General features: G+C 40.2%; 1 pseudogene; it reads left to right on the forward strand.

The window, feature by feature from the left end:
• Window positions 1–9,637: 9,637 nt before the first annotated feature.
• On the forward strand, window positions 9,638–12,469 carry LOC114498832 (annotated as a pseudogene).
• The last annotated feature ends 8,870 nt before the right edge of the window (window positions 12,470–21,339 follow it).

A 21,339-nucleotide genomic window follows, 5' to 3' on the forward strand; every position in this document is an offset into this window, starting at 1 on the left:
TGCCTGGGTTGCAGGCCATGACCCCCAGCAACCGCACATTGATATTTCTCTCCCTCTCTCTATCTCCCTCCTATCCTTCTCTAAAAATAAATAAATAAAATCTTAAAAAAAAAGTTATATACCATAAAAGCCACCCATTACCTCTCAGCTAAAATAATCGTTTTTAAAGTATGTCATCTCTGACCCTGCAGACCAGTGTAATTCCTTTTAATCCAGACTCTCTGAGCATACTATTCCATGTCCTCATAAGAGTCGGCAAACTTTCATCAAATTGGTAGATGCTTATTACCACTAGACTGAAAATTGTAAGAGTAGGATGTATTAGTTACTATTTCCACTACCCACTGCTGTACTTAGAACAGAAATCACAATAAACATAGGGTGAATTTGCAATTTAGTGTGGGACAAGACCAATAAAAACAAAAACCAATACGATACTGTATGATGGTGAAAGAGAAAGAGCGCAGGGAGCTTATGTCTGTATTTGTTCCTCTGTCTCCCATTCTATCACTCATGGCCCTGAAGATGATATTAAATAAATTAACAATGATGTATGACCACCATGACTGAAACACACATGTGCACACACACCTAGTCTCTGTGCTTAGTGAGTGTCTATAATTGCTCCATCCCACACAGAAATATCATTTTTACACACCAGTGAGAAATCAATGGAGTTTCAACTTAACTTGCATAATTTTATCAGTTTTCTACATCAACCTTTAAATCCTGAAAATTTTCAGCAAAATTCCTTTCAGGTAAGGCAACACTCTCATCCATTTATTTATTTATTCAAGGATTTGCTAAGCACCCCTGATGTCCTAGCCAATGTGTTAGCTGCTAAGAATGCAGCTGTGAGTAGGAGACACTTTGTCCCTTATCTCTTATCATTTATTCTTTTGAAAAAGAAAAGGACCAGCTTATTCTAGGTTCTCTAAAATGAAGGCTTATCCCATTTCTGAAACTCTGTGGAAACTTCCTTGTCAACTCAATGTTTCCCTAGAGGGTGAGTGGGCTTAACTAGACAAAGGGGAAGGAGTAGAAAGTTGCAGACAGGCATAGCAGATAAATTAACCAGATATGTCCAGAACATGCAAACCTTCCATTCCTGGATTTTGGCCATGAATAGTAATTGCACACTGATATATATTTTGATGACTCCAGCAAGCTCACAAAACATAAAAAGTCACAGCATATATTCAAGATAATAGACCATAAGACGTAATTCTAATGCCAAGAAAATTAAACTAACAAAATTTTCCATTTTGTACAATCTTTATATTGACTCACAGCAAAAGAAGGTTACATTAAAGTAGAAAAAGCATAAGGGAATGTCAAGTATCTTTGATAGGCTTCAACCAAGGAGGGCTTCCTCAGCACAGACATCCAGGTACACAGTCAGTTCCCTGACTTAGCCCTGCTCATGTGTGGCCAGTGTGTGAATGAAAGGCCTAAAGAGGAAATTGAGCATGTCCTCTAGACACCTTCAAAGTGGGGAAGGTGTAATGAGGGAATGCCTTATGAAAGAACACTTCACAAGATCCATAAAACTTCCACTTCCACTGTCCACATCAAGGAACACACCAACCCTGCCCAGATGTACTGAGGAGTCACTGGGGCAGTGGTCCAGAGAGTATGATGATTTTCCTCCTTCACACGTGAAAGGAGAACTGCATCCTGAGAGTCAATCAGTGTGCCATTCTTCCTCAGCCAGGTCTCCACACAAACCCTACAGCCCAGTCCCAAGACTTGGCCACATGCAGCTCCCAGTAATGTTTGCCAGAGGTGAAGACCTGTGCTCCCCATGCAGCAGAATAGTTCGATGTCCTAGGAGCCAGAGACAGATATAGATGGTCATGCATAAACCTCAGACTTCTCACATCATCAAACAGCCTGATAATTGCAGTTGGTTATTTCACTAGTGAAGGAAATTTCCACTGTGAAGAAAAGAGAATATTACAGTCAAAATCAATGTTAAAAATAAAAACTCTCTCTGAGAAAAAGCGTTTCCCTAGTGTCTCACTGGAAAAAGAATATTCCAACATTATTAGAAGGGCAGTTCTGAATGAAAAATATTGGATTCAAGCAATGCTAACGCTATTTCCTGAAGAGACAAAAATCTAATTATAATAGAAAAAAAATCTTCCTAAAATCCAAAGATCATAGAAGAGAAGAAGGTCTTGTCTACTTCCGACTGGTTACTTTTCATGACGCCTGAAAAGCTGGACACCTGGGCAGTGCCACCAAGCCCATAGCAAAAAAATTTACCTCTATCACCCCGTCTTGGGGGACAAAAATAATTTTAGGTTAAATAAACAGAGATTACTTCTCTAGGATATGATAACATTCCAGTTGACAATATTCCAGTTAACTAAGCAAGTTGACACTAAAGAAGAAACCTAAAGGCCTCCTTAGAAGTCATTTCATACTAAATGTCTGCCTCTGATAACTGGTTCCACCTGAGAACTTACTCTTCCTCCACCTGACATATTAACCTTCCAGGTTCAGGTTTACCATGGAGCTCTATGTATGGCCTCACTGACCACCACGTTCCTTTATTGTTATTATTCATAAAAATCTTTGTTTCTGCATTTAGGTTTTTTACATTTATGATTATTTCTGATTACATCCATTGTAATCAGAAATCCACACATTATAAGTCCAATTACTAAAAATATTTAAAACCCAATTCACTGCTCTTATTTTAAATTGGAATATCTTGAACTGCCATTCAGTTTTCTACGGCTCAGTGAACAACTGACATTTTGGGTGTTGATATTTCTAGGACTCAAGAAGCCCTTTTTTGTTACATGTCTTTTTCTCATTATATAAGTAACATCGTATTTATAAGTAATTGATAAGGACTGAGTCACATCTATCATTACAGCAGCTTTGATTTTATCTTTTACCATATCATAGTGACTCCATGACTAAGTATGACTATGCATGCCACTTAGCAGGTTGTTCTCCTCTGCAAGAAAGAGGAAAAGATCATCCATAGAACAATCATAAGTGAAGAACCCTGTCAGGTGGTCCCACCAATGAATGGGGCAATACTCACCTTGGAAGCAGCTGAGCCTGCCCATCGGTCCAGTAATGGGCCATGCAGGGAGTCTGGGCCTCAGAGGCTGAGGCATGTGAAGCTGCGCCTGTACCTGCTCACTCCTGTAAAGGGGAAGGTGCAATTAATCTTCTGGTGCCATCATCATTCAACTGAATGTTCTTCATCACAATCCTTTCATGAGATAGAATTGTGCTATTCTTAGGGACTCTCTCTTATTTTTCTGCTTTTCCTACTTTCACCCCCATTTCTCAGAGGTACTTGCCTCTCTTACTTAATTCTGAGTAAACCTAGTCTTTGCACTCTCAGTTCATATTGATTGTGAAATATAAAACCATAAATGACCAGTCTTACAGAAAGGTTTGCATTGAGCCTGACAACACATAGCTCCTTCAGCCATAGATGTGAAAAAATACTAACTTCGGATCAAGAGGAGCAGAAAAACATAAACAAATAGACTGCAAAACACATACAAACAGGTGAGCACACAAACAATTAAAAATACTCCAAGAAATTATATCTTTGCTTTGTTAGAAGTGGCTGGATCACTTTCATGGCCCTCATAAACCCAAGTTAGCATTGAAGAACAAACTCACCTTCTCAGTTCATCTCCTAACTCATGTCAAAAACAAAAAGAGAAACTTAGGCTTCTTCAGAAGTAGGATATTCTGCCAAACCAGTTTGGGTTTGGGGAAGTTTGGAAAGGTGCTGATCGCTACCACCTGCAAACTGCCTTGAAAATTTATTCTCCTTTTCCTCCCTAAAGAGAATCCTGACCATATCTGGGCAGAATCTAAATTCTTTTGTAAATAATTTTTTTAAATTTATGTTTTACTCACATATCATTGGTATATAATCATATATTGGTTATATTACTTTAAAGTGTACAGTCTTAATGAGTCGCCATTTTTATACCCTACAAAGTCATCACAACACTAAGTCGAGTAATCATCTGTCACCGGGTATGCTTATCACAATATTATTGACTATATTCTCCTCCCCCCTTTTACCCGTTCCCCTCACCCCCTACTTTTGGTAACCATCTCTTTGGTCTCTGTTTTTATGTTCTTGAAGAATTCGGAACAATGAGTGTGAAAAGGGGGAAGTGGCTGTGCATTGCTGTTACTCTCAGCTCTGTGCATAGGGGTCTTTCCTAAGGCTTGTCCTGAAAGAGTAATACGCCCCAAATTAATGGCAAAATGAAACCAATGATATCACATCAGAGGTAATATAGGAGGGCTTTTACCAAATGTTTCTACACTGCCCACTTGCAGACCGGAATTAAAAGACCTTGAATAAGTTCTTCCTTTCTGGTGTTTACTCAAACAAGACACAAAAGTAGATTTTGAGAAGGAAAATGTTCCTTGTGGAATCTCCACAATCACAATTCCATCCCATTTGTTTGTGCATGGTTAGGTCAGGAGAAGATTATATTAGTCCCAAGAGGGAGCCATGCTCCTCCATGGATGCAGGAGATGAAGAAATATATACTTTTGGTATCAAATAAATGATGGAGATCAATGGTGTGTGCTTCCAATAATACAAAATGTTCCCAGGCAAATGCTCCATTCCTACCTTAAGCAACTCTACATCTGGTTTCAGACACATGTTCATGAGCTTGTCATACATTGCTGTTAGGTTGATCTTCTTTTCAGCCATTTCAGCCTCAAGTTTCTCAAGTTGCTCAAACATGTTTGACCCTTCCTTACTGAGACTCTCTAAATAGTTTTTCTCCCTCATGAAGAACCAGTTGCAGTGTCTCAGAAAAGCCCTGGTTTCATCTTGGCATCCATGGAGATACGCCTGCAGAGAGATGGATTTCCTAGACCACACACTCGGGCAAACTTTACCCACCTCCACTGAAACAGCAGATGCTGTACTGATTCACGTTCTCTACCAAGAAGCTTCATGTATCCTAAACTCAGGTTCCCCCACTTGTCAGAAATCATGTATTCACTCCTCTTTCCTTCACTTATTTTCCATTCTTTTAAACTATACCAACAGCCAATTATGTGCTTCCCTCAAACTACCTCCACCCACTTCATGAACTCCTGAAAGAACTGGAGGAAAGCTTCTCAGTGATAATTTCTTTCACACTCAGCCTCTCTACTCTGAAAGACTACATGCAAGCAGTTAAAATTCATTGTCAACTAATCAACTCTTTCATGCAATATTCTGACTTCTGTGTTAGTAAATTGGTCTCTAGTGGCAAACTCTTCCTATTCTTAGAAGTATTGCATTTTACTCTCAGGATTAGGAGCCTGAGATCCCTGAAATCCTCACTACCTACCCTTAAACTGGTGTCCACCCTCCCAGCCTTTTCTCTGCCCTCCTTTTCTCTGTGGATGGGCTCCTGTCCTCCATCTGAAGCCACAGGCTCCCTATGGTTTTAAACAACATTGATTTTTATTCCATTGCCTATTCCCTCCCAGAAGTTGTGGATTCACTCTCTCCCTCCCCAGTCTCAGTTTTTTCTTTACTTCTTTCACTCTGTTTCCTTTATTTTTAAAATATTATACTTTCTTTTACTTGAAACACTATCATTCTCTAGCTCCTGTAATTCTCACCCCACAGGCACACTTCTTAATTTCTGTTCACCGTTCCTTTTCCCCTCATGACTGTGTCAGCCTGACTCAGAGGGAAATACAGTCTCATACTTACCATCCAATTGACAGATATTCTTCCATCTTTACTGAGATTTCTTTGAATTTCTTGAATCTTTTCCCATAAAGATCTCATATGGGTTGCGTGCGAGCTTTGCCCATTCAAAACAAAGAAAAGAATTTTAGCACCGGAAAAATAAATAAATTTAGGTTTTAGACCATTAATGATGGAGATAATCAAGGGATGTTAGGTAAATGTACTTCAGGGAGAGAAGAAGGATCTTGATGTTTCCCTATTTGCTCCCAAATGGTAAATTTTAGAAGATTTCAGGCTGTATAACCACATAGTGCAATATAGTCATTTTTCTAGGGAAACTGATCAGGATTTTACTTAGCATGTCTACTTCTCCAATACTGAGGTATCTTGCATCAGAATTTGGAGCTAGTGATACTTGTCTCCTGCCAAGTCCAATCTACTTTATCCTTCTCTTTTTGTCCTGCACTAACAAATATGTACCCCATAGAAAATCCTTTTCGCATTTGTAGGTTTTTTTTTTCCTCAAAATGAGGTCTTTCCACTGACTTGAGCACAATGCTGTATCATCAAAATAGTGATGACCATTTACTTAATCACTCTCCCGTTAAAGGCAACCAACATGAAGGCAGGTTTACAACTGCGTTTTCCTCGCAGCCCCATCACTGGTACTTCAGTTGGTACTTGACTTTCAGTAAGGAGAGGATTTAATAATCCTCATGATGATTCTCAGGTCCTTATGTTGTCTTGGCTGCACTCTCCTCCAGCTGTCACTGTGCTCTCAGAGGCAGCACTTACCCAGTGTTCCTCAGCAGCCTTTTCTATGGGGCGGCGTCTGTGAGCCTCATGCTCCAGAGCACTAGAGCAGTGCACACAGAGCAGACTCCTGTCATCTTCACAGAAGATTTGCTTTGTCTCCTTGTGCAGCCCACATCTATAGTGCGTAGAGCTCAGGGACGGCCGCAGACTGGCTTTCCTGCCATTAGACACTAGGTTTTTCAGAAGAATATTGGTTTTGCAGTTTGTCTGCTCTGATGGTTCTCTGCACACAGGGCAGTGTGCAGGGCTTTCAGCTTTCTCCCAGGATGCACAGAGCCAAGACCAACAGAAACAGTGGCCAGGGCCCGTGGTGACTGGGTCTGTAAGATAATTCAGGCAGAGGATACAGGCAAGTTCTTCTTGAAAGGCTTGTAACATGTCTGAGTCCATTTTTCTGAGGGAAGAAAACTTGGAGTTTATTCCTCTGCCCAGAAGACACAAAGGTCTTAGCAAAGTTGGACTCAGGCTGTGGCTCAATAACAGCGTGTCTGGAGCTGAACAGGCTTGAGTGGGCATGTGACACAACTGGAAAGCAGAGACACAGGAAAGCTCTTACAGTCTGCAGAAACCATTCTTGGCTTTCTAACCAATACTGCCCACCTCTGCCCCCTTTTCTCCTGCATAAAAAGGATCCCCAGTTTTGCTGAGGTCTTCCTTTCTCCAAATTGCTTGAGTTTCAGGTGTTTGACCCAAATGAATAGCTCCAGCTGCTGAGGTATATGGAGTCTCTAAAGAACACACTCATTTCTTCTAAGGATTACATTTTGGAGGTGTTTAGATAGGTGCTAATAGTGAATGATTAAGTTCCTTCAACCCTGAGGATAGGATTAATTTAACACCTTTGCTCATCTCCCTAGATGAAACTCTACAAACATAACCTAATCAAGAGTCACTGATTTTACAGTAAACCAGCCCTTAAATGCTGCTTTTATATCTACATTTCTGGACATCAGGACTTTATTTTTTAACTTACAAAAAGGCAGAAAAGATTATTGGATCCGCTAGTGATTTCAGCAAATGTCTTTGAAAACTTGGAAATTTGTTTCCTATAGTTTGTTGAAATACAATCTGCTATGGAGGAAGGCTTTCTTTGACTCTCTGATTGGCTTGTCATTTTTTTTAAAGATTTTATTTCTGTATTATTAGAGAGGGAAGGGAGGGAGAAAGAAAGAGAGAGAGAAACATCAATGTGCGGTTGCTGGGGGCCATGGCCTGCAACCCAGGCCTGTGCCCTGACTGGGAATCGAACCTGCGGCACTTGGGTTCAGAAGGTGCACTCAATCCACTGACCTATGCCAGCCAGGGCTTGGCTTGTCATTTTTAACATACTATTTTAAGAACTTTGACCCATCTCTCTGGTCACCTGATACAGATAGGTCTTTGAGATTTCTAAAGCTTTTAAACTTTGGGGGGCTCTGAAATCTATAAGCATGCCCTTGTTATGGGGAGCTTAAATTCATCATTTTATAGTTGAGAAAAATCAGATAGGAAATACCTTTATGAAAAGATAGGCAAAAAGTCTAGAGAAAGCTGGAAGGAGGTCATGTGGTTATAATGTGGAAAGGAGATCAGTAGCAACTCTTCCCTTCAATCCGATCTTAGGAAAAAGGTTATTCATTCACTTTGTGCTTCTGTATCCTCAGCCACTTGGAATTCTTCCTGTGGGAGGGTTTCAAGTCACCTATAGTTAATCCCCACAACTAAGCCTGACTGCATTAGCCTATTCCTTTTAAGAAGAGATATCACACTTAAGGGAAGGAATCAGCCTTCAAGAATAAAAAAGGACTATCAAGAAAAATTCATGTGACCTTATGGTTGGAAGATCAGCACAGTTCCTAGAGAGCTAGGGTGGTTCAGGGGAGCTTCTTCTGTGGAGTGATGGAAACATTGCCTCAGCAAAAGATCTGCTTGATCTGACATTCTTTCTCAAAAAAATTGTGATAACATCATGGTTATCAAACACCAGGTAAGAACATACAGTAGAGGCTATTATTTTTCCACGACACCCTCTTTAAATGCCTAACTATAACTCTGTATCTATCAGAATATGCATTTTCCCCCTAGGAAATGAGTGTCTGGACTATAACTAATTTGTTTGTATTTTTGTGTCTTATTATTTATTCACTGTTATGCTTACATTTTGATAAGAAGGTTTTCTATCTTATGTGTTATGTATTGTCTTATATCACAGGGGGCAAACACAAGGCCTGTGGGCTGAATCTGGCCCTCCACCTTGTTTTATCTGGTCTGACACTTTGTTTCTGCCCGGAGGCAATGCCAAGCTCCATGCCCCTAGTTAAGGAGTACTTACATTTCTAGTCCTAAAATTACATTCGGCCCTTTGAAGGCAACCGTGAAGCTGGTGTGGCCCCTGGTGAAAATGAGTTTGACACCCTGCCTTATATGTTCTAGATTGCAAGAATTTAAAAACAAGCTAGCATCTCTAAATTATTTTAAGGATCTTATCTGTCTCTCATTTATTTTTTTCTAGTAACTAGTATTCTAGTTTCAGCTGGGGGTGATTTTTTTTTTCCTTCCAGGGAATCTGGAAACAGTTTTAGTCGTCACTATTGGCATTAGTGAGGAAAGACCATGGATTCTGCTTAACATTTTATAAGACAAAGGAGATCCTCTTTCCTCCAAATGCCAGTAACTATGGAGAACAGGCAATCAGTAGGAGTCAGATATAAATGAAAGCTATGAGATTAAAATGCTATTGGTCTAAAATATAATTATAAATAGTATTCCCTGAATTCACATGAGGGGATTAGTCTAAATTCATTATCCACCAGAGAATGATATTTTGATGTGGGATTATTGTCACTGTGATTTAAGATGTTCTGCCTTTTAATCTGTAAACATATTTTCAACTCTGTGAATAATCCATTGAGTGCATTCTTGGATTATTTCATTGCTTTTTTATTAACAACTTGCACTAGGTACCAAGGAGCAGTCACAATCAAGATATACATTGTTCTTACTCTCATGTAGGCTATAGTCAGGAAGTAGGGCACCAAACAAATAGGCACAGGCAATTTAGTTGCAATTTGGGCTAATGCCATGAAGGAAATCAAGGCAGGAGAAGTATAATGCTTTGTAAACTTAGGCTAGCTTAAGGACATGGCCTTTGAAAACAGACTTGAAGGTGATAGGGTATGGTTAGGTGAGGATCCTGAGGTGGAAAGAAGTGTGGTAAGTTCAAGTGACTGAGAAAAGGCATTGAATCCAGAGGGAACAAGAAACACAAGTGGAGTGAGGTATACAGGCACCAAAATAATCAGGATTTTGTAATTTCAGAAAGTATTTTATATTAAATACATTTTCCTACCTCTTTTCTATGTTTTCCAAGGATTTGTTGGTATATAGACTTTTCTATAATGTAATCATCCCCTGCGGATACTCTAACATGCACAGTGTTATTTTTTTTCTTTCTCTCTCCCTATCATTTTTGCAAATAATACCAGCTAGGACTTCCAGGACAATATTGTAAGGACACAGTGGTCACGACTGTCTTTGTCCTCATCTCTGATTTTAAAAAGAATTGTCCTTAAGAATTCCCACTTGCAATGGCATTCGTAATATTTCTTTTATAATTGTACTTCCTCAAATTTAAACATCTTCCTTTTATTTAGAAGTTTCTCAATGTTCTTATTGTGACAATATGTTGCATCACCTAAGACTTTCTCTAGGTCATAGAAAATGATCAACATATATGCTTGAGAACAGTGTGTTCTGTAACTACAATAGTCCTCCCTTACCCAAAGGGGACATTGAGAACAGTGTGTTCTATAACTACAATAGTCCTCCCTTATCCAAAGGGGACATGTCCTAAGTCTGCTAGTGAATGCCTGAAACCTTCAAAAATACCAAATTCTTATATATCCTATGATTTTTCCTGTAGGTACGTACCTTTTAACTTTCTGTAGGAAGCATAAAGTTAAGGAAGCACTTTATGGTTTCTTTTTGGCATATAGGAATGGCCATCATCACTATGTTTGGGCTTTGGTGCCTTTATTAAGTAAAATAAGTGTTACTGGAACACAAGCACTATGATATCAGGACAGTTGATCTGATAACATAATCCCAGTGCCTAAATGACTAATGGCTGGGTGGGGTACACAGCAGGGATTTAGCCATTCTAATAGATATGTAGTAGCATTTCATTGTTATTTTAAAGTTCTTTCTTTTTTTGAGGCATTTCTCTTTTAATATTTTCAACTCCGCCATCCGTTTTGGGGTGGTTTTTTGTTTTATCTTGTTTTTTTCCTATACTTGTTGAGTGAATTGCTGGTCATTTATTTTGTTCATTTGTAGTTAAATTATGGTATAATTGATGGGAAGATATGCTAGGGTAGAGTTTAAGAACTTTTATTCTTCTCTTTTCTTTGAGCTGGGGGATATTAAACAGTGCAAGTGAAACATCTTGACACTCATGTTGATCTCACATCAAATTTGGGCCAATTTTTATTTATATTTTTAGGAGTAAATTAAATTATAGAAGGGACATAGCCCAAGGCAGAGTGTGATTTTCTTGCTTGTCACATAGAAGGGTAACTTTTCTTTCTCCACAGAAGCATAGAATCACACACCCTGCAAGACATCTATCCATGAATAATTCACCAAGTGAGCAGTGAGAGTGAAGGAATTTGACATCTTGCCGAGGTATCTAAACTTCTAGGACCACATAGGTGACTCAAAGACTTAGACATGACATTGCCTGATAGCTAAAACAGCTGGTGTAAAGAGGACATTGTAAAGCTACTAGAATGCATGGAGAATAACCTTGTACCCAATGATAATTACACATTCAAACAACCCACTCACAGATGGACTGGGATAAAGTAGCTTTTAAAAGTTATTCTAGAGAAATGTGCAATCTCAAATGGTTAGAAATTTCATATAACGTGAGAAAGATTCACACTGAAAGAATTAGTCCTGGAAGCTAAAGAATATGTTAAAAATTTCTACAAAAAAAATGCAAGAAACATCCTGACTTACCCAAGAAGCCCCTGACTGCTTACCTCGATTCTTCATGGAGAAGAGGGCCCAGTATTCCCAAATGTATCCCGAGCTGAACAACCTGGAGCTGACCAAGGTCCTGTCTAAGAAATACAAGGACCTCCCAGAACAGATGAAGCTCAAATACATTCAAGATTTCCAGAAAGAAAAAGAGGAGTTTGAGGAGAAACTGGCTCAGTTTAGGAAGGACCACCCTGATCTAATCCAGAAACTCAAGACTTCTGTTGTGCCTAAAAGGAGACCAACCAAAGCCCAAAAGTAACTTCAGGAAAATGTGGAAAAAGTGAAATCTCCCTCAGAAAACTATTTTTCTGGGAAGATAAAATTCCATGGAGAGCCCAAGAAGCCCCCAATGAATGAATACCACAAGTTCCACCAGGATTTGTGGTCAAGTAGGGAGCTGCAAGACCTGCCCCCAAGGGAGCGCATGGTGGAGATTGGCAGACGCTGGCAGCTAGTCCCACTGAGCCAGAAGCAGCATTACAAGAAGCAGGCCGAGGAGCTGCAGAAACAGTACAAGGTGAACCTGGATCACTGGCTTAAGAGCCTGTCCCCTGAAGAATACACTGCTTACAGAGAGAGAACCTATACTAAGCGTAAGAACATGAACGTGAATGGAGGCCCAGATGCCAAGATCATCAGGACAGATGTGCTCTGTCCTTCAGCAAGGGCTCTGCAAGAAGGGCTCTGCAAGGAGGAGCAGGGGCTGCAGGCTCCAGAGACAGAATCATCAGGGACTAGAGGGGACCATTCTCATGCCTCACATGCAGATTAGAAAACAATCAGGAAGGTGGGGAAAAGGCAGAAAGGAGTAGCACCTCAGACTCCAGCAGTGGGGAAGAAGATGAAGACTGTGAGGACAGCAGCTGCAGCTCATGTTCCTCAGGGGTCACCTCTGACTCAGACTCAAACTGATCTTTGTCCATTCCCGAAATGGTGGGACAGAGAGCTTCCCAACAAAAGTCCTTGTCAGTGACAGAAAATTAAAGGCTCTTCCCCATCTCTTTACATTTTCTTCTTTCCATCCTTCCCTCCTCAAAAGAAAATATGACTTGTTGGAAAAATCATTATCTATGTAGGACCTTCTGGCTCTCCTATTCCCCAAATCCACACCCCACTCACGGAAAAAAAACCCCATGCAATTAAGGCTCTTGGAATAAACAATGAGATGATCTGACTGTGGATGGCACACTGGCATGGACTGAGTGTTCTGAGATGAAAAGTTTTACTAACCACATGTTCCATCTGTCTGAAGTAGTAGGGACACCCTGAGCCAATGTACTTTCTCCATGGAACTGTCTCAGGACTTTTGCACTGGAACCGGGCAGTGGAAAATTTGACTGAAAGTAAGATAGTTGCTTTTAATAAAATTGTTGGTGTTTTTACCACAGTTGCTATTGTGGATGAAACTATTTGTTAGATTAATTTTAAAAAAAGTTGGCATAGCAAACAAACAAAAAAAATGTGAAGCCCCACATAGCTGTCTCCCTACTCTCTCTCTGATGTAAAGAGTTGGTCTTCCCCATCCTGTGAGTGGGTAGGGCTTGTGCGTAGCAGCATTTCTGTATATGTCTTTATTTCAGAGACCATGAGATTTTTCTTACTGATTTAAAAAATTAGAAAAATCATTTTTTAAACTCCCTCTTTTCACTTAAATTGGCTGCTCTTCAGAGTAAGTCCCCTTTGACTCTTGGCACCAGTTTCCCAGGCCATGTCTGAATTTATTCTGGTTTCCACCACAACCATTTGCTAATACTCTATGTGCAAATAAATCACATTTTTACCATACCACCAATTTTGATGTATTACCCTACATACATGTGTGTATATGTATATAATTATTTTATTACACTAATCTGTCTGTTAATTCATGTTCTAGTACCACACTGCTTTAATGAGTTTGTTTAGTGACATAGTGAAAGTCTGTTTAAAGCCAATGCCATCTCATTACACTTTCCTTTTCTAAACATTCCTGGCTATTTTCACTTTTTGTGCTCATGGACATTAGCATCACATATTCACTTGCATTCTTTGTATATAAAAACAGTTGGGACTTGAGAGTTTATCTTATTCCTTGATGCCTTAGTAAAATATTTCATTATGTTTTATAATCCTACAATTACAGTGTCAGAAAATAATGACAATATTTGCGATTTTTATACCTCTGCCAGTGAATCATAATTTTAATTCATACATTTCATATTTATTCAGCATCTACTGTTCTATAAGCCTTTTCCTAGTTGCATGGGATACACAGATGAAAGTAACAATTTCTGACTTTGTCACCATCACAGTCTAGTGGGGAGGAAGGACTGCAAGTGTAATCAGGAAGAGGCAGGAAGGCACAAATACTGGACAAATGCAGGCTAAAATTCTGAATTTCCTACTGTAATAAGAAAGCACTGGTTAAAATAACAATCTCTTTACTTAGTCCATTTCCTCATAATACATCATGAACTGGGAATAAAATTACAATCATGTAAGATGTAAGCGAAGATTAGATTTAGTGCTTATAGGCACTACTTCGCTTAGAAGCAAAGATTAGATTTAGTGTTCCTCCTGAGGAGCTCTCAGGATTCTCACTCTTCCCCTTCCTTGCTCACAGCTCCTCTTTCAATCAAGTGCAGAGGCTCACTAGCTCTTCTGGGCACCAGCCTCTCCAAGTGGCTGCCAGCTCTATCCAGGAGCTGAGCTGATTGAGGTCGCCTCACACTGCAAGCACAGGGGGAGAGAGACCACCCTGGTACCACTTGGCCACTCCCTCCCACCTGCATGCCGCCTAGGACTTCTGGTCTGTGCTGGCCTTCCTCTATGTGTTCCCTCAGGTCTACTGATTTGAGGCGGGTGCTGTGTCCTCACTGAGGAGCAGAAGCTAACTCCCTAGAAAAGCACCCAGGGCTGTCAAATATAAGTGCAGGAGGAGCCAGAGGTATGGCCAGGAGGCCACATGACAGCCACAGAAGTTCTGGGGTTTGAGGGTCCCCTCAGGCCACCCACCCTTGAGTCAAGTACTGAGCCTCCAAGGATCCCAAAGACACCTTGAGCAGCGAGCAGATCTGGACTTTGTGAAGACACTTGTACAACCTCCCTCGTGAGTGCAGTCTCTGAAGGAGCAGCTAGGATTCCTTGGCACCTGCCAGTCCCTTCTGCACACCCAGAGTTTTGAAAGCTCCTGGAGAACCATTCATTTTACTCCCTAGCAGGGTGCCCAACCTGCTGCCCAGAATGGCTATAAATGTAGCCCAACACAAAATTGTAGATACTTAAAACAGTATGAGATTTTTTTGTGCTTACATGCCACAATGTATTTAATGTGTGGCCCAAGACAACTCTTCTTCCACTGTGGACCAGAGATGCCAAAAGGTTGGTGCCTACATCTCTCCTGGCACCTGAGCCATGGCTACTCCTGGAAACTTCCCAGGGCTAGAGGAGCCTAAGGTTTTTCCTCAAACCCTCTTGAGATCCAGCCCTGGGACAGTAGAGCTCTCTTCTCTCACAAGTCCCTGGGTGCTAGTGTCTGACTTGCTGCGCCTGGAAGAGCTGGTTTCTCAGATCCTCTTGCCCCACCCACACATAATTGGCTGCAGGACAGTCTCAGGGAAAATGGGGATTCCTCTGGTTTGCTCCCAAAACACCAGAGGGCCCATTTCCCATCTAGGCCTTGAGCTGGATTTGTTGAAGCAGGTCTCCTTCTAGTAGCTGGATGTTGGAACCAGGTACAGTACCTAAACTTCTTGAACTTGGCCACCACAAACCATGGACCACAGGCTCATTGCCCCTGAACCAGATTTCAGAGATATATGTTTCCTTGAATGACTCTGGTGGGATCCAAGGACTCAACTTTACTTTCATACACTCAATATTTTCTAGTAGATCGACTTGTACATATAATTAAATATATTTTCCTGGAAGAACAAAGTTAAATAAACAATGTAATTTACATTTTACAAAGATAACAGTAGTAGTAACAGTGAAGTTTGTGTCTAAGTTTTAAAATGAAAATTAAAAAGTGACACTAAAATATAACATTTAATGCATACTTGGCTATAAATTCCTAAAAAGTATTGGAAGTGTTTTGACTCAGGCCACATAATCTATTTTTATGTTCTTTCTTCTTAAAAAAATGGATGCACATAGATTAGGGAGGCCCCCTGAGTTTGCCCTGATAGAGAGATCACAGAAGGTAAGGGTGGGACTGCTGAGGCTAGAACTTTCGTATCATGCAGCTAGATTCTCTTTTCCTCTACTTGATAAAAACTACACCATATTTCCAAAAAATAAATACAGAAACCAGTTCTAGCTAAGCAACTAAATGACAATTTTCTCACTGATAAATTCTAATCCATTTTTAAGGAGTCAGGTTTTTGTGCCAAAGAAAAACAACTAGAAGTATTATCAGTCTCATTAGATAACTAGGGAAAAAGTTAACTTTACTCCATAAGAACTACATAATAGACTGATACAGGTCAACATTTTTGAAATGAAAGATTATATACATTGTATTTGCAAATATGATCAATGACCATCAAATCTCTCCAGCCAGATAGTTCCAGCTCCTTAACATCTTTTCAGTAACCTCCAGGTGATCTGTACATCCTCAGGTTAGGGTGGCAGGACCCTAAACTATAGATGGGAGGAGTGGCAGATGACAATGCTGGAAATTCTGGGCCACAAACCAGGTCATAGAAAACCAAGGCCCTACAGGTTGCTTAGCTCCTCGCTCCTCACTTCAGCAACAACCAGAAAAGGAATCTGGAATCTCAGTCACAGGAGAGCTGCTGAGTGTGTACATGTACATATGTGTGTGGAGGGGGACAATGGGATAGGTAAGTTGGAACCTCCTCCCTCCCTACCATTCCTATCCCACCCAGATCCTTGGTGCTTTTCCTAAATGTTTTAATAAAACTAAAAGATAACTTATAGACAGGGAGAAAATATTTTCAAAACATATCTGATATTTGTATCCAAAGAACTCTTACAATTCAATAATAAGGCAAAAATTCAATGATCATTGTACAATTGATAAGATTTGAGTAGGTATTTCACTGAAGAAGATATCTGGATAGGAAATAAGGACATTGTCTTAGTCTGTTTGGGCTTACAACAAAATTACCATAGACTAGGTGGTTTATAAACAACAGAAACTTATTTCTCACAGTTCTAGGGGCTGGAAAGTGCAAGGTCAAGATGCTAGTGTATTCAGTTTCTGGTGAAGGCCCATTTTCTCATTTCTAGCCAGCTGTCTTCTCCATGCCCTCACATGAGGGAGGTTTCTGGAGTCGAATAAGGGTATTAATCCTATTCATGATGGCTCTACCCTTATAAGCCAATCACCTCCCAAAGGCCCCACCTTCAAATGCCATCACATTAATGATTAGACTACAACATATGAAAGGATGCTCAATGTCATTTGTAATATATTTGCAAATTAAAACTACAATGAGAGCTATGAATTCTATGATTACATTTATACGATGTTTCTAAAAAGGCAGAATTATAGAGACAGAAAGCAGATCAGTAGTTGCCTAGAGGTGGGGATTGGAGTGGGGATTGACTGAAATATTATAAAGAATCTTTTTGGAAGACTGGAAGCATTCTAAAAGTGGATGCGATGATAGTTGCGCAAAACAAATTAAATAAAAATGTATTAAAATCATCAAAGTGTACATATTAAGTGGGTGAATGTTATAGTATATAATTTTTCCCTTAATTAAGCTGGCAAAATCATAGGCTCCAAATTTTTTTTATTTGTTAATGGGGTTATATCAGGGTATGCCACATGAGAAATTAAACTGAGAAATTAAACTGAAAAAAGGGTTCTCAGAATGCATGTTGAGAATCCTATAGTGAGAACACAAGTCCTGATCCCCCTACTTACTGGCTGTGCAGGTAGGATAGGGAAGGAAATGGTCCAAAGGCAGGGCTGCCTGGACCATGGGACATCAGGCCTATATCTTGTTGCTTGATGTCCGGGGCCCTGAAAATGAAGGGTGCTGCTAGTAGCCATCCTATAGCCCTCCCAAAGCACTGTAGCTGTATGGGCCAAAGGGTACAAATCTACCACTCCCTTCTCCCCACTACAGACTGCAAGAAGCTACAGCAACAAGTCCACAGCCTGGATTTCCATCCTTGTGCTACTAAATGTTTTAGGGTTTGATTCTTTTTTGCATTTTTAAATGTATTTTATTGTTTATGCTATTACAGTTTTCCCAATTATTTTCTTTCATTTATCCCCCCTCCACCCTGTACCCCCAGCTCTCTGGCCTCCCCTGCCCCTTAGTTCATGTCCAAGGTTTGTACATATATGTTCTGTGGCTTCTCTGTTTCCTATACCATTCTTAAACTCTCCCTGTCTATTTTATGCCTTCCAATTATGCTTCTTATTCCCTGTACCTTCCCCACCCCCATTCTTCCTCTTTCCCTCCAGACTGAAAACTCTCCATGTGATCTCCATTTCTCAGGTTCTGTTCCTGTTCTAGTCGTTTGATTAGTTTTTGGTTTTGTTTTATTTCAGTTCAGTTGTTCATAGTTATGAGTCTGTTGTCATTTTGCTATTCATAGTTTTTGATCTTCTTCTGCTTCTTAGATAAGTCCCTTTAACATTTCATATAACAAGGGCTTGGTGGTGATGAATTCCTTTAACATGCCCTTATCTGGGAAGCACTTTCTCTGTCCTTCCATTCTAAATAAAAGCTTTGCTGGATAGAGTAATCTTGGATGTAGGTCCTTGCCTTTCCTGACTCTGAGTACTTTTTTCCAGTGCCTTCTTGCCTCTAAGGTTTCTTTTAAGAAATCAGCTGATAGTCTTATGGGCATTCCTTTGTAGGCAACTCTCTTTTCTCTTGCTGCTTTTAAGATTCTCTCTTTATCCTTAATCTTGGGTAACTTAATGATGACGTGCCTTGGTATGTTCCTCCTTGGGTCCAATTTCCTTGGGACTCTCCAGGCTTCCTGGACTTCTTGGAAGTCTGTTTCCTTTGCCAGATTGGGAAGTTCTCCTTCATTATTTGTTCAAATAAATTTTCAATTTCTTGTTCTTGTCTTCTGGCACCCCTATGGTACAGATGTTAGAGTACTTAAAGTTGTCCTGGAGGTTCCTAAGCCTCTCCTCATATTCTGTTATGATTGGATGTTTATTTCTTCCTTTTGTTCCAAATAGTTGATTTGAGTCCCAGTTTCCTTCCTTTCACTGTTGGTTCCCTGTATATTTTGCTTTATTTCACTTTGGGTAGCCTTCATTTCTTCCTTCATTTTGTGACCAAGCTCAGTCAGTTCTGTGAGCATCCTGATTACCAATGTTTTGAACTCTGCATTGGGTAGGTTGTCTATCTCTTCATCGCTTAGCTCTCTTTCTGGAGTTTTGATCTGTTCTTTCTTAGACCATATTTCTTTGTCTTGGCACACCTGTTATGTTGTAAGGGGGTGGGGCCTTAGGTATTCATATGGGGGAGGCAACCCTCTTTGCAGCATTGTGGTGCTGTCTGTGGGGGAGGGGTCAGAGAGTGAATAATGCTGCTTGCTTTATCTGCTCTAGCCCCATTTTCCAATGAACTCTCCTATGAGACTGGAAGTTTCTCTTACCAGCGCAACCCCAAAATATTTTGCAGTTAGCTTGGAGTCCTTAGTTTCCCATTCAGCCAGCCCCGCCTGGCTGTGCATGGTCCCTTCCACTCTGCTGCCTGTCTCCCATCTCTGCCCCTCCTGCCAGTCTGGGTGAATGTTTCTTCAACTCCTTGATTGTCAGAGTTCCATGCAGTTTGATTTTCTGGCACTTCTGGTTGTTTAATATTTTTAAATTGGTTGTTATTCTTCTTTTGGTTGTGGGAGGAAGCGAAGCATTTCTACCTATGCTTCCATCTTAAACAGAAGTCCTGAATATTTTATTTTTAATTATTCATCCTTGTACAACCTAACACATCATCTTAAATGAACATTGAGCTAAGTCAGAGATTTTTAAAGTATGGTCCAGGAACCAGAACCAGCAGCAGCATCTTATAATTTGTTAGATATGCAAACTCCCTGGCCCCACCCCAGACCTACTGAATCAAGAAACTCTGTGGTTGAGGCTTAGCCATCTGTGTTCTAACAAGACCTACAGGTGATTCTGGTGTACCTACCAGGCTAAGTCACTATTGATGTTAATCTCTGAGAACGATCCCTTCTCAGAAAGGAAACACAGCACAGCTGGAAAGGGAAGCCTCTTTCTTCTTCCTCCATCTCCACCCCTTCCTGAATTTGGAACTTCCGGGTGGAGATACAGAGAATCACTTTTGGGTGCTGGGGGCAAACAGGATCAGACAACAGAGGTTCCTCGAGGACAAGCACTAACTGGAAGGTAAGGAAAGTGAGTTGCATAAAACAAGGTTACCTTGCTTCTGGTGCCTGTTTGCTTTTCTCTCTCTGTTGTTTTTCTGAAACCTTTAATAAAGCCTTTAATCAGTTCCAGCCTCATCTCTTGACCCATGCTTGAAAAGAATCAGTGTTCAACAAGCACATTAATGTGGACCAGCCTTACCTGAGGTTACCTCGATGGTGACTGTAATTATTCAGAAAAGCTTCAAAAGAGCAGAGCTGGACTAAGAACAGCCCTCTGTATCCAGCAGCTCCCCTCTACAGCACCTTACAGGTTCTGAGCTTTACTTCTGTGAATGAAAGAGGCTTCATTTTTGTTCATTCAAAGGTCTGCAGTTATCACAGTGACTGCAGTTTACACCCACCCTCCTAATACAGCCATACATACATAGTTGTGTTATTTGCAGAAATTTTTTAAATATAGGATAACAAAAATTTACATGAAATAATTTTGTTATAATACAGAAATAGTTTCTGTTAATAATTTTCATATTTATTAATATATTTGGTATAGTTTTTAAAAAAATTTTATGTTCCATCAGAGGAAATATTATTAAGAAAATTAGACCCCTAAAATTGAGTTGACTTATAAGGATACTTTTATATATACTGAGAAGGGGGATTGAGGGGCAAGAGAGCGAGAGGATCCCCATGGAGTGAAATCAGTTGCATTTATCCTATTTGGGAGAAACACAGGATGAGCAAAAGTTCTAGGGGTGAAATGATGTTATAAAATGTATTTCACTCATAAGTAATCACAGCAACTTCTGTATACAGTTGGAAAAATCTGTGTCTGAGTGGAAGTGTGTGAACTTGTGCACACATGTGCATGAGAAGAGGTGAGAGGAAAGTCCAATATTCCCCTCCATCCCAGAGACTTTGCAATCTTTGAGAGGACCTTGTCCCTGGAGAAAAACAGCAAGAAAAAGAGGCCATGTTTTTTCAAGGATGAATGAGATTCAGGATTTTAAAAATTGTTTCTTTACCTTTTTTCTTCATTTGGTTATTATGAGAAGCTGGTCTGAGGTAAGGGCTAGGCTAGGCAGAGGAAAATGTTGACAAAAAGTTTTATTTAATGGACTTTAGAGGAAAAGTACAGATGGTTATTTTGACTGTTGTCTTTCATTGAGTTGGCAATTCATCCAATTTTTTTTTTTTTGTGGTTATTCCTTCTCTGTTTGTGGGAGGCTATTACTTATTTCTGAGGAACAGAGAGGAGGAATGCCCCATCTAGAACCTCTGACCCCAGGAGGCTGCTTAAGTGCCTATTTTCAAGAAACCCAGAATGGGGCTTGGGGGTGAGTGATTAGTGACCCTAAGAATACTGTACTCACACTGCAGTAGCCACATCTCCCATAGAATGAAGAATGGGGGAAAGCTGGGAGAAGCTATGCCCTGTCTGATAATGGGTGCTTGCCCTCAGAACTAAAATGGGGGCTAAGATCCACGCC

The sequence above is a fragment of the Phyllostomus discolor genome, chromosome 6 (genome assembly GCF_004126475.2).
Source record: "Phyllostomus discolor isolate MPI-MPIP mPhyDis1 chromosome 6, mPhyDis1.pri.v3, whole genome shotgun sequence".
Taxonomy (NCBI): Eukaryota; Metazoa; Chordata; class Mammalia; order Chiroptera; family Phyllostomidae; genus Phyllostomus; species Phyllostomus discolor.